We start from the raw sequence: 17221 nt of genomic DNA, 5'->3' as shown, positions 1-17221 counted from the left end.
CAGGAATAAACAGTTTAATCTGCAAGTTCATAAATCCTGATTTTACTTCCCCGCATCATTGGAGGAAAATCTGAGATTGAGTGGTTTGCCACTTAAAAATTGTGGCTAAAGATAGCATTGGGGCTGGCAGGACCTTTCTCTGTGTGTATCTGTGGGTGGTTTAGAGACTCCTCTGAACCCCTGCTGTTATTCTGTAAAGAACCAAACAGCCTGCAGCCCGATAATGACTCTGCTGAATGGCTGCATGATTATACCACTTTCTGTGAAGTGTTTATCTTGTTCCCCTTTCTGCATTTTGTCCGCATCTTTCCCCTTTGTCTGTTTTCTCTTTCAGCTTTTATTCTTGTTATCTTCTCCCTTGCTCTGTTGCCTCTTCGTCATTTTTCTGTATACACCCCAACCCTTCTTCTTCTTCACTGACCTTTCCAGAGCTCATTACCCGCAAATTTTACTTGTAACTTTCATCTTCTTAGTATCTGTCAGTCTGCTTTTCAAGTATAGATGCTGAGAAGTAAAGAAAAACTGAATAATTTTCTGTTTGTTCAGCTTTTACCTAAACAATAACAAAAACCTCCAAAAGTATTGTTTATAATTATGACAGGAACAAGCCAGTCTGTCCGGAACAGAGGTGGAGGCTCCATGACTTTGCTGAAGTATGCTACTACTAAATCCTCACAAGTTGGATTGGTTGCACAACTCGGAACCATGATGCAGAAAACCAGTGTTCATTTAAACATTTTCTACTAAAGTTGCTTTTCTTTTATTATAAATCCAATCTATTGTAAATCTTACCCAAGTAATTACCTATTTTTTTAACCATTTCAAAATATTTCATGGACTTTGGTTCCATTGTTATTTGGAGTATTTAAATAATGTCTGAACAAAGCATTCGGTCAGGTTTCATTTGACCTTCCTGTTCTGTATGAGGAATTGACACATCCTTTGTTAGATGACCTTGTGTTTGTGCATGTACCATATGTGTGTGCATGCCTGCTGCATTGGTGCCCGCTCTAATTCATGCTTATACACACTCTGCTAAACCCCCGTCCTGGTCCAGCATCTATTTTCTTGTCTTCGGTGTCTTTACTAACCTTCTATTGTCACTCCATACATTTCCATCTTCCTTTCATCAGCTAAGGCACACTCCTACATACACTGGCACTTATTGTACATCAACATGCAGGTGCAAACACGCTGACAGAACACACACACACACGTAATGACAAGCCTACACTCCTGTTCACTGCCCTCACACAGACACTCATAATGCAAGCTATGGCATTATAATAACTTAATGCTAATCTTACAGCATTGCATTATTAGCTGTTAATGTATTCTGGGACACTATTAGCTGTGAACACTAATGCTAGGGTGCTATTAATGCTAATGCAGTAACAGTGAGAGTCCTGAGCCAGCCCGCCCATCCAGGATTATGTGGAGCTTTATAATCCCTTGTTAGCTAGCAGCAGAGGCATAAATCATTCCACCAAGGTAATCTGATGGCTGTGTGACAGCTATACACCTCGCCTTTTCCTCATCTACTCTCATAATCTACTCCTTCTGGGATAGCTGCTTTATCAGTACTTTGGTGATGATGTCTAAACACCTTGTTGACAGGATAGTCTCCCTTCACTTTCAAGCAAACTATGTTAAGTGAAGCACAAACTTTGTGGAGAAATTTACCTGTAATCATGTGTGTGTGTGTGTGTGTGTGTTAAATACTTGCCTTGTGTGACTTGTGTGGGCAGAACGTTATGGCCTTATTTCACTCAGTTTAGGGCTTTTGGCATGATGTAGGTCAACACCATTATTTCCAATTAAAACAGTGGTTGATCTCTGTTCAGCTGCTGCACAAGCTGTACCAGCTTCACCACACGTATTTCCTGGCATATTTTTGTATTATTTATCTCTAAATATGTGGTGTTTGTGGGTTTGTGAGCCCCTCAGAGTTTTCTGTATTTCTACTAAAACATCAGCAGATTTTCACACAGGTGAATGAATGAATGAATGAATGAATGAATGAATGAATGAATGAATGACTTGCAGACATATCTCCTGACATATTTCTGTAGAATTTCCAAGACCTTGTTTTACCAGTGATGGGAAACTGTCCTGACAGAAATGCAACAAAGTTGTTCCAGACCATGATATCACCACCACTATGTAACAGATTGTTGGCCAAGCTGGTGAAGCCTTTAAGATGCAATTAACAATGCATTATTGGAAAATTTAATCCTCCCTCCCAAGATCCAGGAAACTTCACAAATCACTGCTAGAGTTAAAGTGCCAGTCAGAGATTTTTACACATATACTCACATATTTTGAGTGAGTAGATGTGTCTAAACTTTTGACTGGTACTGTATATACTATATGCACTATGATTTTTTCAATAACTTTGCATCCATCTAGCAAAGCAGGTGCTATAGGAACAATACAAGTAACCTGCTAGCATGAAAAATAAAGCTAATAAAGATATATCTTAAACTTCCATTGTCTACAAGTGCCAGTAGAGTGTGAGACCTGTTTGCAAAATAAATTCAGATTTCTGTGAAAAAATGTCCAACTTTTGCAAATGTGGCATCAATTTTCAGTGTGATGGCTCATCCACTGGAAAACTTATAATTGTTTTAACAATAAGTGAGACAAAAGACAGAAGGAAAAAGACTCCAAACTCAGATATATAACTCAAACTGGCTGCCATGGTCATGTCTTTTGTAACATCCTACTATTGTACTGGAAAGTCAACTAATGGTAGAAAGAAGAATGTTTATATTACATCAGCCTTTTAAGGAAAGTTTTCATTTTGTAACAACTTATTATATTAACTAAGACCATTATTTAGCTTAAAATAGTTTATTTTTGGACAGTCATACTCAACAGCAGAAGCATTCTTGCTTCCGTGGAAACATTAGAATAATTTCTGTGATATGTGTTCTGCACTAAGGCACTTACTCATTGCAAACAGTTAGAAAATGTATCTCGATAACTAGACTTTCAGGAAAGCGACATACATACTCGGTAATGCGCTTTTTCTCAACGTTATCATTCTGTGATAAGAAAACAGCGGATGGAAAGTTGTGACTAATGATAGGAGATGAAGAGAAGGAGCACAGGACAGCAGAGAGAAGGGAAAGGGGGCAAAGAAAAGCAAGAGAAGAGAGGTGAAAGAAGGGTGATAGGGATGAGAGGAGGAGCAGGAGGTAAAAAGAGGGGATGGGGAGTCAGGAGAGGTGTGGGGAGATAATGTACTGTAGGCTGATTAATGTCAAAGGCGCTGAGTCTTGAATACTTATGAAGCAGATGTCAATGGAGCTTTACCCTGCAAGGTTACACAAAGGGAGGGGTAGGATGGGGGTTGTGGGGTGGTGGTCAGACTCACAAGCTAGAGCAAAGGAAGAAGAAATGAAGGTGAAAATGAAAGTTAAAAAATAGAAGAAAAATAAAGAGTGTCACAAGCATGGAGGTGATAGAGGTGGTTGTCCATAATTTGAAAATGTCACTCCAAATTTTTTATTGCAGCACTTTTAGATCGTTGCTTTTTGAAAGTTTGGTGTCAGAAATGAAGCAGTTTTACTCGAAAGAGCAGGAAAACAAAAGCAAGGGGTCTCTAAAGACAACAACCAGACCTCAACGTAACGTAAGCAGCTTTATTCAGAGTTTGAGGCTCTGGTTGCCGTTTTCAGAACAGGAGGATCAAACTGTGAATTGTCCTGCTGAACGTGTGGCTCGACCCTGAACCACATGACAAACACACACCACAACTCAAACAACACTATTGCATCAGCATTAAAAAAAAAACTCGCATTTGATAGATGGTATGCCAAAGAAACAGGATTATTTCTTGAGGACACGAGATGGAGAGTGTGAGTGATTTAGGCAGTAAGAGTGTGTATTTACCCAGGTATGCGTGTGTGTGTATGCGTGAGCTGCAGTTCAAAACAAGAAACGTGTGGACTGAATCCAGTGAAGCTTGCATGCATGGCCTGAAAAAGCTACCACATCTGACTGAACTCCACAAAGTGAACATTCATCTTAAGTGAGTGCGTTCAACACCAAAAGGGCAACAGAGTGCAGCTGCAGCACATAATGTATTCTGCTTTTGAACAACTGTCACATACAAACCAGCATAAGGAGAGCTACACTCCTGATCTCACCCCTCTTGAGAGACTTGTAGACAACAATAGACCTCACAGCCTGGTTGTTATTGATGACAAAGCTGTGACCTCTCACTTCTGACCACCCCAAGCAGCCTTGACCTCAATTTTGACCTCTTGGGACAGTCGTAATGATACTGGGATGCATCTAATGACCCCAGGGCTGGAGACAGGGCACTGATGAAAGGTCAAGAGCAGCTGTAGTGACCGTAGGAAGTGACTGGATCTACTGATTAACTCAGCTGGACAGTCAATCAAAGCTGGTGTTTTTAAAGATGACAAATTAGAGCTGTCAGAAAAATCTGAAATGAGCCTTTATTGTTTTTAGTCAGAAATTACAGGAGCATGAGGAGCAGCTAAGATGGGGATTCTTTACTTACTTTTTGGAAGTTTTTGCTATTTTTTAGTTAGCTAATCAGAAGCTCACCACCTCTATGCTTTGGACCTTTAGGGCAGTTTGAAGTAACAAAATATTCACTTCTTAATGCTCCAGTAGTGCTTCTACAGGTGTGTCATGGAGGAACCTTCATGTTTGGTCAGATTCAGAGGTGAAGTGTGGCTCGGCTGACATTATTATTCCTCTCTCATGTCTTCCTTCCTCTCTTTCTCTTTCATATCTCTCCTCTACTGTCCTCTCCTCCACTCTTCTAATCTCTCTCCCTCTATTAGTAGTCTATTTACAGCATATTCAGTCTAGAGTCTGCCAACACTTACTGCTCTCCAGAGCTTTATCAAGCCACTGATAAACTCCACACACACATTTACACACGGGCGTGTGTATGCACATGATTTTATGGAGATTTTATAAGGTGTGTGTTTGTTTGCACTTATGTGTACTGGTGACTGCAGGCAAGCATGTTGTGTGCATGAATGTGTGGTGACATTTCTACAGGTGCAGTATATAATGCCTTAAGCCGGACTTTCCATGTGTTGGTGGTATGGATATGTAGGTGCATGTGTGTTACTATACATCCTTTTTGTGCGTGTCCGTGCTTATGTGTACATGTTATCAGCAGTGTCCCAGTGTGCTCGCCGAGGGCCAGTCTATTTAGTGTTCATAACAAAGCCTTTTACTGAGGCTGCAATCAGGATTAAAACCTTATCAGCACACACAGACCACAGGACACAGCCAGGCAGCATGTGTGTGAGAGTGGGAGTGTGTGTGAGAAAGAGGGGAGTGGGGGGTAAAGGGGATTATTTTCATATGTGTATATTGTGTTTTTGTCTACATGCACTTGTGTGTTTGTGTGTGTGTACCTTTATACATGGATGTGCACATAAGTTTAACATACAAGCCTTTTGGGAAGTGTTAATGTGTGTGTGCAGGTCCACGTGTTTGTTTGTACGTGTGGCGTCTGCTCTGATGTGAGTCAGTACATTCAAGTGTTGCAGTAAATATGACACTCTGAAACCACATTAAATCCAGACTCAAAGCTGGCAGCCCCCTGTGGGTTAGATAATTATCATCAGTGTGTGTGTGTGTTTATGTGTGTGTTTGTGTGTGGGTGTTTGAGAGATGTGAGGTGGGGCGAGACAAAGAGAGATGGGTGAAAATAGAGATAATATGGTTGTGATCCAGAAGAAAGAAAGAAAGACAGAAAGACAGAAAGAAAGAAAGAAAGAAAGAAAGAAAGAAAGAAAGAAAGAAAGAAAGAAAGAAAGAAAGAAAGAAGGAAAGAAAGAAAGACTTTTCACAGTTACACTAAATCATTAACATATTTTATATATTTTTTGTTCTAGGCATAAAATGTCAGTGTCCTGCATGCAGAAAAAATGTAATTTTATGTTTTTATTTTTTAAAGCTGCAGGCCCAAAGAGGGTCTGCAGCTAATATATCCTATTCTAGGTCAAAGCTCAAAGATCCAATCTAAGGTCCAGAATCCTTTCAGATACAATTTACAGTAGGCCTTTATTATTATGATAACGCTGCATCTAATTATGCAGATTCAGACCATTAATATTCATGAACTACCCTGCCGCCAAGGAGGAGCCTGCAACAGACACAACAATGAAGCGGCAAAATAAACCGAATCTATGAATACAAATCTGAGGCCACGGGAGGATTATTTACACCCAGCTGTCTGCTAACTGTGTCTACTGTACAAGGAAGGTGTGTGACCCACTCTGTTGCTTAAGCTTGTATTCTATTCTTTAATTTCTGATTAACAGAACTTATGGGTGAGTATAATTTCAACTTTGTAATTTTTAATATTTCTTTGATTTGATGTAATAACATTTTTCTGCCCTTTTTAAGCAATTAATGGCATTTGATTGCACTCTCACTAAAAAGGAAAAATCAACATATAATGGCCATTTTTACACTTTATTAACTTTACACTGAGGGAGCTTAGTAATATAGAAGATCAATATGCAGCCGCAACAGCTTGGCACCTCCTCCTCATGCTGGTCCCATTCCTCACCCAGGAGTTGTTGAATGTTTACTAGTGAGGTTTTGTTGGTCACTCTAGCATATGCAAGCACACCCAAGCTGATCCCACCAGTGGCAATCAGGTGTTAGTCAGACATCTGTAAGTGGCCCACACCTGACAGCAAACCTCATTAATACTGAAAGGTTATACGAAATAAAGTCAAACAATATCTATCTGTAATAAGCTGTTGTTATCAACATATTTCATTCTTATCTTCATGTGATAGCAACATAGATCTGACACGAGACTGATACATTTTGCTATTGCTGGTGCATCCAATAACAATACTAGCTGATCAGCTAATCACTGACAGCCGGTCATGGAATTACAGGAGAGGGAGGAGGAATAAAAGCAGAAGAGGAGAAGGCATATATATATATATATATATATATATATAATTTTTTTTAGTGTTGAACCCTCTCACTGGGAAAACTGGGGAATAAGGGAGCGTTAATTCCGTTAAAAATTTATGTAATTCATGTTTTATTAACACATGAAAGCCATGATGGCCACAAACCTTTTTTAAATTATTGAGTAAATAAACTTGAATCAAAGAATTTCTAATTAAAACTATCTTGAAATTGGACTAACAATGAATGTTTTCCACAAAGGACAGGGGTTGCTAATCCAGGACATAAATTCTAAATGTCTGTTATTGTGACGGCTTTCGGGCTTTCTTCTGCAAATTTTCCTTTAAGACTCGTGCTCATGCTCTTTCACGTGATGACAACCCAAATGCTTCATAAAGTCGCTGGTGTTAAGTTTGGCAGCATTCGTGTCACCTCTGGAACCTTCAGCCCTGCAAATGAGGCATGTCACTGTTTTGTTAGAGGGATTTTCTAATGAGTAATGACACCAAATGCTAACACTGATGCTAAATGTTAGCACAACAGTGATCGTGTGCAGCTGCTTCTCCACCTACCAATGCAAGACAATGGTCACGCAAGACTGTGTAACTTCCTGTGTCTGTGTGTGGTTGTGTTGGGCAGGAAACAAAGGATTAGGATGCTCTTTTTATAGTCGGATGGTGTTTAGACAGAAATTCTCACCGATACAGATCCTCTTACTTTTGGCAGGAGCAGCGAGTGTTTTCGATGCTGGTATCAATATCGGCCCAAATCTAATCCAAACACTAATTATATTACTATTTTGTGGTAAATTAAGTTACAAGTAAAATTGTGTATTACACTTGGGGGAAAAAAAACATAAAGCATGTCAAAGCTACAGGTTTTCTCAGCAGAAACCTTTTATTATAGTCAGAAGATGAATGATGAGTTCTCCAATCTCAAAAATGAGACCATGTCCTGTTTCTTTCTTTCTTTTTTTTCTTTTTTTTTTTTTTGGCACATAAATACAACTGCACAATTATGCCAGAATCCTGCATTGTTAGGACATGATGTAGATATAATATGACACTTTCTGTCTGTGTGCTGCTGCAGACAGAAAAGGTACACTGACACAGAGTGAAAATCAGGTGGGTCATCACAGCACACCTGGATACAGAAATAGAAATAGGCTCAGGTGAATTCATGAATTAATATCTAACGCCACTGAGGATTATTAACACCTGCCTGCTTCTTCATAATCACTACTGTATGCTAATGTGTATTACATTAATGATCGACTAGTAGGTTTTAACGACAGAATAATGAAACTCTGGCAAGTTGTGAAGACGTCCTCAAAAGTCTAGATATAATTTCCTGGTTAATTTCAGTCATGAAATAGTGAATAAAGTCAGAATCACATTAAACATTAATGAACTGAATCTATGAATACATATGTCTGGCTCTGTGGAGAATGTCTTTGTTTGTGCTTCTGTATGGTGGAGAGCCAGAGAAGAAAAGAAAAGACAAGATAATGATAAACACATATATATCCCAGGGGCATATTTATTTCTCTGTGAAATGTGTGAATCAAAATTATGAAAGACCGAATTAACGAAGCAGCAAACAAACAACACGTGTCAGATTAGGATCATTCTTCTGGGAGAAATAATTGTGAGCTGTTGAAGTCAAAGAGGTGGTTCTCCCCAGCTCCCTGTTTAATTATTGGCTATAAATTTATTTTAACGAGTGCAGCATTCTCGGCTTATAAACAAACACTAAAAAAGTTTATACAATCAGCGAATGCACGCTTTAACACATAGTCCATATCACACATTTGTAAAGGAAGCCACAACATTTTATTTTGGTCTTAAATGAGTATTTTAATTCACCTTTGACCTCTCCATTGATGTATAAAACTCAGGCAAAAAGAAGAATTTCAAAATACCAAGGCTTCACTCTATACGTGTGAGAGAGACTAATTGTTTGCATGTCCATGTCTGCTTGTTTGTTCTAATGAGCATCTGTCAGTATCAGACCTGATAACCACGGTGACACCCGAGGTGATTTTCTGCCGACTCCACAGCGAGGTCAACATCTGGGCTGAGAAAACAACTCTGCAACACTGCTATCATTAAAATGTTCTGACAGAGGAGCACTGATTCTGTCTGAGGCACTGATCCATCATGTCACTACAAACAAAATGGTATTACCAAATGTAATACGAAAGGCTGCATCCATGTACACTGATGGTGCTTATGATTAAATGTTAATTTCAGAGCAATTCAGTGTATTTTAAATCTTTTTGACTCACGATAATAAACTGTTGTTCAGGAAAGCTCAAACAATCATAACATGTCAGTCATGATTTAGTTGCTGGATACAGACACCACTCTTTGTTTCATTTGTGCCAGTTTCATATAAGAATCCTAGAGAGTTTAATGCAGCCTTTAAATTTTTGTTAGCTGTAAAGAGCAGTAACTCATACAGTACTTACATCTTACTGAGTGTTTTCTTTCTCTTCACTGACTGGTGCTCTAAGGTGTATGTTGATTACAACCATGCCCCTGAAGGTGAACCTTGTCCATTTAAACAGTTGAAGCTGTGTTTGATTAAAAAAAATTAGTGCATTCCAACAAAAGAATCCTTGTTCTCAGTAAACTTAAGTACTATTAACAGGATGATGATTTTCTATTTGCTGATTTTCTTTCTGTTTTTTAGCAGTGATGGCAGAGCGCATGGACTTTGCATGGTAGCTTAATTTAGCAAAGAGTGAACATTCTCTGCATCTTCAATCAGGTTCATGAGTTTAGAAGTTAATTTTTTGGTGATGGAACAAGTATCCAGAAGCTTTACTTAATATGCAAAAGAACTAAAGCAACACTCTCCACAGGCTCATTCACTTCATAAAATTAAATGCGTCCTCAATGACTCTTAAACTATCCTATTTATATCATTACCTTATGCATGAAACGATGTAAAGTAAATGAGAAATGAGGTAAGTGCTGTAATTGAAGAGGAGCAGTGTCTTTAAGTGGAGTCATATCGAAGTGTGAATGTGCAAATTTGTGTAGTTGGTAAGATGTCGGTCCTGCCCAATCAAAGTTTCATTTCTTCCCAACTAAACTTATCTTGAAATTATATTGAAATCAGAGTTGGTTGTCTGCATTACATTTAAGGAAAAATTTATTTCCTCTATACAAAGTTTTCATTGGTTGTCTTCTGATTGGGTTTTCTGACCCAAACCTCTAGAAGGACTTCAGTGGTGTACTTCCAGTAAAGTACTCACTCTAGCAGGAAACATGATCATCATGAGCAACATTATCGTCTCCCATCAGCACCAGAAAAATCAGTATTGGACTGATATTTAGTTTTTAGCCAACGATACCTGTTGCAGGGCATGGTCTGTTTGTCTGATTTGGTTGCCACTGTTCCATGTCCATAAAAAAATTTACTGGTCAATCAGTGGTTTTTTTTCCCTCTTTTACTGGGGTCCTAGTCATCACTTTTATCTAATTCATCTCAAAATCTTTCTCCATTGTCAGTCACATCTTGTACATGGTGGATAATGACCTCTCTCTCTCTTTGCTTGTGGCATCCTGAATGGGAAAAAAAAATTTGATTCTAAATAATCATTCTCCGCTGAAGTCGTTTAACAGTACATTTTCTAGTTACAACATTAAAATAAATACTTCTACTTACACCTAAACAATCAAGAAAACTTTCACCTCTACCTGAATGATTCAACAACCAATAAATCAATTTTTTTTACTGGTTTTCACATTCACACTCAGTAAAATATTTTTTTGTTCTAATCAGTTTTGTATGATTAATTCATTCATTCATATCTGTACCACTTCATCCATTATGGGTCGTGGGTAATCTGGAGCCTATCCCAGCATTTTAGCAGGTGAGAGGCAGGGTACACCCTGGACAGGTCGCCAGTCCATCACAGGGAATAATTTTGTATTATATTATTTTGTATGAATAAAAGAAAATAAACATGATATTTTTGGTTGGGTCAGCCAGGGAAGAGGAATTCAACAATCATACAACCAGAAGAGAATGATGAAAAGCAGACTCAGAAAAATGAGCAGTTTCAGGGTGCAGTTTCATAGTAGATTTAGACAAAGACAGTCATGGTGTGAGTTTGTGATTTTTTCAATCACCGGGTGAGCAAACAGTTAATCAACAAGAGCTACTTGTACAATGTTGTAACTTTCATGACAAGAGGGGTACTTGTATGCATGAAGCTAGGCAGATAAATCTGGGGTGAAGTCTGACAAAACATTTGACAAAACCTTGCTTTGTGTAAATCCAGTATGACTTCAGAACTCCAGATCAGAAGTGTGCACCATACAACAATACACCAACACTAAAAATCTTGTATCCAGAACTTGACTACAGGAGATTCTTTGAAGAAGTGCAGCATCACACACATAGAGATTATGTTGGCCTTTGTCCCTACCAAGACACCTCGCTGTATTCTCAATACTTTACTGTGTAGCTGAAGTAGCATACCAGCGCAGGCGGACCTCTGAAGTCGCCTAAGCATTAACTGTTTGTTTAACTCAGGATCCAGTGACATTTGTGTAGATATACAGCATTTATTATAACCATATAATATGCTTTTTGGCATCCTTAACAGGCACAGTTAACTGCTGCAGCTGATGGTAGAACACAATAAGATTAAAACTGCTGGACACTTGCAGTAAATCTGAACATTGTGTTGCACAGCGAATGATGCACATTTTATTTACTCCTCATGAGACAAATAATACTGAATTTTACAGGCTTGTACTTTTATGTTTAGTTAAGAGATGACTTTCCTGTAAGATGTGTGAGTGTGTACACTTTATTTTAAATCTGTCCAGGTCTGAGGATTTACTGGTGAAAGGTTTGTTTGGACACCTGTGTGACTGACACCACCTAGAGCCCCTAGAGATGGAAATGGATGCTATATGTTACTTGGAACCTGTGTGTGTGTGTGTGTGTGTGTGTGTGTGTGTGTGTGTGTGTGTGTGTGTGTGTGTGTGTGTGTGTGTGTGTGTGTGTGTGTGTGTGTGTGTGTGTGTGTGTGTCATGGGGCAAGCTAATGTGCACTGGTTCATGTGTGTAAATGTGGTAACTTGTATTTCTATTGGTCCATTAAGGTGAACAACACAGAATGTCAGTTTGAAACATCACAGGGGACAGTGTGTGTTATCCTAATGCCCCAAAGGTATGTGTATGTGTGTGTGTGTTGTGTGCATGTGTGTGTGTGTGTGTGTGCATGTGTGATGCACAGAAGCGTGACTGAGCCAGAGGCAAAGGAAGGTCACTTTACGTGCACAGCTCAGTGGAACAGCGCCTGACGACTGTGCACAAGAAGCCAAGCACCAGCAGTCTCCCAAGGACAACAAAGTGCTTATCCAGGAGAAAAAAAAAGGCCGTAGAGCTCCCTGATCACACACACCTACACGGCCACATATCATAAGTCAGTATGCTGGCTCACTTGCCCAGATCCAACCGAAAAAACAAGCCTCTTTACTTGTACATGCACGCACCTCGTTTAAACAACATCCTTTTTGTCTCATGGTATCTATATCATTCTGTCTCCTCCACCCACACATTTATATTTGTTTCCTCTCCAGGATTCATCTGTTTTGTGCTTTTCTGCTGCAATTTTTTTTCTGATGTAATGTCAACAAAATAGCTACTTTGTGTAAATGATGGAGTCCATTTAGGTGCTTCTAGTTTAGTAATTATGGTACTCGTGTTTTCAGATGAGAACACAAGTGGAAATACTTCTCTATTAAATCCAATGGGAAAGTGTGTCTAAACTTTTGAGTGGTACTATATTATATTCCAGCTGAAATCAGTCTCTTCAGACATTCCAGCTGACACGATTACATGGATGCTAATTAAAATGATCTGATCAGTTGTGTGTTTACTGGATAGAAAGTTTTAATGCTTCTGACACTTGCAATGTGCAAATAATTTCAAAGTTTGTATTTGTAAATTAAGCTTTGTCACTATGTAGAAAAAGAAATTCAAGTTTGTGAAGGTGTAGAAAAGGATTTGCATGATAGTAAAAAGGAAGATTTGTCTTTGAAAATAAAGAAAGAAGTGCTTTTGCAAACATTTTTTCACAGACGCAGAGTGAAAAACTGTGTGCAAGAAAGAGGTTGATGCAAATCTTTGGCCACATCTTTTTTTTTTTTTTGATAAATTTTAAAGACAGGTGATGGCACAACCAGAGTGATTTATTAAATGTCTCTGCGTGCAACTACCTCTATGACAAAATGAATGTAATAAAGTTTATCACTTTATGAGACAAACCAATATCATTCACTCCTAATCTGGAGCAGCAAGTGCTATAGACTCACTTTCTGCAAACAGCCACATTTGCCTCCACCCAGCCGTCATTATCGGTCGCCTCACTTTCATCTGACTGGCCTCCTGCGACGTAGTTACTGTAGCAGTTGCACTTGGATTCCTGGGTAGCAGCTGCTGCATTGGGAGTCACACCACGGTTCTCCCTAGCTCCTCCGAAACAAGTGCCGCTTTTAGGTGGCTATTGGCTCTCCAAGTAGACAGGTGGTGGGGGTGTGCAAACAAATGCTCACAAGACAGATGCTCACAATGCTGATAGAAAAAGAGACAAAAGCTAACTTGGAGCAATTCTTGGTAGATATGTGCACTTTTGCCTGGCAGGAAAGCATACACAAAGGAAAGTGCACAGTCTCCAAGAGGGGTGCGGATCACATCAAGCTGTTGAAACTCATTGCAATCCATGAACCAAGTGTCAGCCTGGCCTAGAAAATGGAGCTTGTCTCAAACTTTGTGTGACATGTTGAGTGTGACTGACTTTTTGTCAGTCCTGACATCCTTATGTATGGACACATATCCTAGCTCATCATATATCAGAACTGTTAAAAAATCTTCAACATACTCAGTAGGTGTTTTTATTCTTAGCAGCTCATCTATAAAGGACCAAAGTTTTATGATAATGTCATGGCAATACTAAAAACAAGTGTAATATGTGATGAAAAAGTGTGAAATGAGATTTCATAGATAAGACAAACCAACGGAGTATACAACCAGCAACTACAAAGGGCTCAAAGACCATTTAACTTTGTCTCACTAGTGTGTGAAATAAAGTGTAACCTTAGGTGTGATAGAAGCACAACAGAAATCATGTATCATGTACATATTATGCTAGTTCATTGGGTTTTGAAAGTATTTGTACATATTTTGATAATTAAATCAATATGTGAACATATTTCATTCTTGTGTATCTATATGCTATCATTTTTTGCTGTAAATTTAGATTATAAAACAGTTTGTGAGCATTTGTCTCTTTTTCTTTTAGTGTTATGAGCATTTCATTGTGAGCCCAGGAGATGACCTAACCTAACCTCTGCCGTATAATCTTCAACCTACGGCTATGCTGTCAATCAGATCATGGAAAAGTTTAAACCACCCCTCTTGATTGGGTTGAAAATTCATTCTGATTGAGGTTGATCAGATAAGCTGAGGTGTTTACATGATGCATTTTACGCTGACTGACCGTTCAATCGGATCAAAAGTGCTCCATGTAAATGCAACTAATGCCACCCTGTCTAGACCTCTTGCCCCTCCTTTGCCACCCCATGTAAAATTTTCTACATCCTGCACTGGGCATAGTGTACAGAAACATCTGTGCAGAATATCAACTGGAGAACCCTGGGTGGGAAATGGGAAACACCTCTTCCAGATACAGACCAACAAAATGGTAATGGTCAACCAGCCGGACATTGTGATCATGGATACGTAGCGGAGGAAAGATGCTGTGATCGATGTAGCCGTCCCAAATTGGATTAGGTGGTTTAGAAAATTAATAAATGAATGACTTAACAAAACTTCCTCAAAACAGAAAACATCCAAAAGATGCCTCAGCCTTTGTTAGACATCATAACTATTTCCAACATTTCTACTATTGTTTTGCCACCTGACACTATAGTCTGTTAAAACATCTGTATATTTGCTGTTTAAATAAGCCCGACTTTTAGTCAGAATGCACTGAGTTTCACTACTTGCCATACTTTTTTCAGTAAGTATAGGTATCATGTAACAACTTTCTATTTCCATCCAGAGCCTTGTTTTGTACAGTAAGTGGAGCTGTCCATTGCCTGCAACCCTCTTCACTCTCTTCTCTGCCCTCGGTGGTTCAGCTGTTGTTTCTCATTATAAAAACTACCTTATTGTGTTTCTTATTATCCCAAGCTGCTCCAAGCAACCAGTATATGTTGTGCATCTGAGAGTGTGTGTGTGTGTGTGTGTGTTTGTGTGTGTGTATGTGTGTGTAGTAGCTGCCAACTGGAGTCTTTATTTCCCTCCAAACTTCTCTGTATCATTTTCTACTCAGGTGTTTGTCTCTTCTGTCCCCTCATTATAAACCCCCACACCCCTTTTCTCCTTCCAATCTTTTTCTTCCCTTCCTCCTCCCCTCATCTCTCAACCTCCTTCTTTCTTATCCTTTCTACACCCCCACCCCTTCTCTTTACCTTTCTCTCTCTCATTATCCAACAGCTTGAAGCAACCAGTCAGCCATATGTGAGAGAAAACTGCCACCTCACCCTGTTAGTTTTCATTATATTGAGCCTATTTTTTTGCCTTAAAGTTTGCCCCAAACCTTTGGCTGTTTCTCTTCTTTTTAACAGTCAAACTAATTAACCAAACTGCTCACAGCCAGTATTCAACTGTGTGAGTCTGGCTCACAGTTTCTGGATGGTTTTGAACCCATGTTTACTGAATATTCTTTTCTCTTATGCTTTATATGTTTTTTTCTTAGGCATTGCCAATTAGTGGAGGAACATACCATCAGTCAAGTGTGAAGCTTGTTTGGTAGCCTTATTTACTGACACAATGTGGACTAAAAGCTATAAAAGCTGTCTTTTATGGAGGAAAATCCTTTTAAATTGTGCATTACTTCATCTTTTTGTATACCTTTTTTTTACCTGTGTTGAAACTGCTATATCAGTGATTTTAAACCAACAATAGGTAAAATGTGCGTGTATTTCTTATTAGCCAGCTGTTCTTTCTTCCTGTCTTGCACAAAACACTAAAAGGTGTATTAAGTAAACTGTCTTAATTTAACCTTACTTTTTTGTCTTTTGTTTTTCTTTCTTTACTGACATATTCTAATTTTAAGTATGACTTTATGATGTTAAAAAAATGAACAGATCTTAATCTATAGTTAAAGAAAAGTAAAACAAAATAGGTCTTTGTTAGTAATAACTTTTTATTCCAGACTCAATAACTTGTCCTCTAACAGTGAAGTTAGAGGACAAGTTAATCAGTCAAGTGAAACTGTCATTTTGTGCACTGCTACTCAGGTTAACAAGATGATTCTATTTCTTAAACAAGCAAGTCAGCAGTCTTTGTAAAAGTCCTCTTCACAACAATGACGATGCTATAATTCACTTCCTGTGTCCCAAAGGGTCGAGCGCAACCCGATCCAATCAGAAATCATGCCAATTAGACGCCTCAACTGGCACTTAATTACCACTCTGAAGAGGCTGATGGGCCATTAATTAGCAGGACATTAACAGGACTGATTGTTCATTAACAGCAGAGCATATTAGAGTAGATAAGATCCGATTGTAATGGATTCTGGTAAAGAAGGGAAAGGATGAAACTGCCTCCAATAGAATTAAGTGACCTGCTACAGCAGTCAAGTCTGGGATAATAATGTTAGCAATGGCCATAAAAGGAGAGCACTGTGTCCTTTTAATGTTAGGATCACATAGGTTGATTTCTGTATTGGTGCATGTTACCATCTCTCAGATCAGCCCTTTGGGCAGAATAAAATATTGGAATGTGAAATTATTATAACCAGTAGATATTTTGTCATTTCATCTTTCTTAACCAGAAACTTTGTCTTGACCAGAACAATTAAAGGGACACTGTGTAACATTTTCTGTTGTTTACTGTCCAAAATTGATTTCTGCTTGTATGTATGTGTTATCATTGGTGTGTTATTAACTCCGCTAATGATCTGACACATTCTTGTAAGCAAAGAATTTTAGATTTGTTTATACATATTATGGGTAAGCTGGTAGGGCAACACCATGACGGTCTGACATCTTGAAATTACAGGTGCTGGCAAGGGACAAATAGCACCAACGTGGAATCCCTGCGAGCCAGCGCACAGTGATTGCGAAGCAAGAGGAGAAGACAAGCGAGAGCAGCTTACTACCCCGGCAAGTTGGAAAATCTGTTAAATTGTTTTTGAGAAAAATGCAGCACCATGCATATGAAGCAGCACGAGAGCCGTTTTCATCCTCACCAA

The sequence above is a fragment of the Melanotaenia boesemani genome, chromosome 6, assembly GCF_017639745.1.
Source record: "Melanotaenia boesemani isolate fMelBoe1 chromosome 6, fMelBoe1.pri, whole genome shotgun sequence".
Classification (NCBI taxonomy): Eukaryota; Metazoa; Chordata; class Actinopteri; order Atheriniformes; family Melanotaeniidae; genus Melanotaenia; species Melanotaenia boesemani.
The sequence above is the reverse complement of the archived record's forward strand: the minus strand, read 5'-3'. Positions refer to the sequence as shown.